The sequence below is a fragment of the Morone saxatilis genome, unplaced genomic scaffold (genome assembly GCF_004916995.1).
Source record: "Morone saxatilis isolate NCDOM2014 unplaced genomic scaffold, NCSU_SB_2.0 Contig7, whole genome shotgun sequence".
NCBI lineage: Eukaryota > Metazoa > Chordata > Actinopteri > Moronidae > Morone > Morone saxatilis.
In genome coordinates, this window is record NW_023340246.1 from 825,749 (window position 1) to 827,764 (window position 2,016).

Below are 2,016 nucleotides of genomic sequence, written 5' to 3' on the forward strand. Positions count from 1 at the left end.
ATAAAATATGCCCTTTCGCGAGCCAAGGCAAGCCAGGCTATTAAGCCCATCCTGGCCGACTGCTCCATAAGCATGATTCATTTTACTGCCACTTTCAAACTATGTTTATAAGCTGTTAACTCAATACGTATGCTGCTTTATTTAATCTGGGCTGCCAGCCATCCGATCTGATATAAAGGGGCGGCTGGGCCGCACGATGGCAGAGTGGGTCGTCCCCTAATCAGAAGGTTGTTGGTATCGATCACTGGCTCCTGTTGCCACATGTCGAAATCAATCCCCTTGAGCAAGATTACGAACCCCCGAATTGTCCTGTGCATGTGTGAATTGCATGAATGCCATTAGTTTTCTGTGTTGATGCTTTGTTGTGAATGTGTGTGAAAGGGTGAAATGGGCACGTTAGTGTTAAAACGCTTTGAGTGGTCGGAAGACTAGAAAGGCTATACAAGTACAGGTTAATTTACCATTTACCGTGATTTCTCTTCTCCCTTTCAGGAAGTTATTTTCAAAACATTATAAAACCTTTTTCTCTTTGTTTCTCTCTACTCGCAGGAAGTTGTTTTTTCTAAATATTTCTTTGGAGGTTTGGAAATAATTTAAAACTACCTGCAAGCCAGAAACAATGAACACACACCTGGTCCCGGCTCGACGCTCTATAGATACCAGAAGCCACAGAGAGCAATGTGAGACTTGCTAGAAGATATTACTGACTATTTCAACCAGGAGAGACTTTCTGAGTGAATAAATATATGTTCATTGATGTCCATAATAAAGATTAGAAATGTGAAAAGTCTTTAGAGGTTAGACCCTATCATGATGTCATTGATTCACACTGAAATGACAGCTGACAGCATTTAACATTTAACGTTGGACATCATCAACATGACTGGCTGATTGAGATCCTGCTAATGTCTGGTTGGTTAGTAAACGCCATAGTCAGCTGATGAAGAAGAAACAGTGTGAGAGAGAGAGGCATAAAGATACTCTTCTAGTCTTGTACTTTTTTTTTTGTCTGTGTTGTTCTGACTGCAAGTCAAGTTTCCCATCTGGGATAATAAAATAACTGAACTGAACTGAACTTACACTGAGCTTAATATCAGGGGCAGACGTAGAGAAATATTCATGGGGTGGCTAGAAATGTAGACTTTAAGGGGTGGCAGATGTTTATCAATATTTGTTTGGAAAAGTAAAACAAATATAGGAATAGTTGCAGTTGTTAACTTATAATGAGCCGTTTTTATCAACAGACTACTTTTTTTTTTTTTTCTCTGCCCACTTAATGAATTTAAATGAATTTAATATATTTTAATTAATTTTATTTAATAAAAGCTATCATTTGAATTGTTTTACAGTTTCAAAAACAGGTTGTTTTCCATTTGTCTGTTCTACACAGACAAAGGACTGCTCAACAGCAGACTAATTGCCATGAAATCTGGTGTAGATGTTCACTGTCACCATAGACTGTATAATAAATAGTGAGCTTATGGTCTCAATCTCTAGTTTCAAGTCTTCTTCCATACAGCATGATGTTAACTTTGTAAATGATGCTCCCATTTATAGACCATAAAGCAGGGTGTGCTTTAGGGTGTGGCTAGCTTGTGATTGGTCTGGTGCTGGTACTCGCCAGTAGGCTGGCACTTCTGATTTTTCTCCACCCATAATTCTTATTGCGTACTGCCCATTGACAATATATAATTAGTGGATAGAGCTTCCAGGTCTGTGAAGTGAAGCCAACGCAAAAGTTTCTTACACATGGCTTATTTCTAATGGTCAGCAGAGGGCAGCTCCATGGGCTGCAAAAAAAATTCTGATAAATCTGATGGATGGATGGACCTGTACTTGTATAGCCTTTCTAGTCTTCCAACCACTCAAAGCACTTTTACACTACCTGCCACATTCACACAGCGATGGAAAAGCCCATCGAACAGAAACTAATACATTCATACTAGGGATGCTCGATATTGGCTTTTCTGCCGATATCCGATATTCCGATATTGTCCAACTCTCAATTTCCGATAC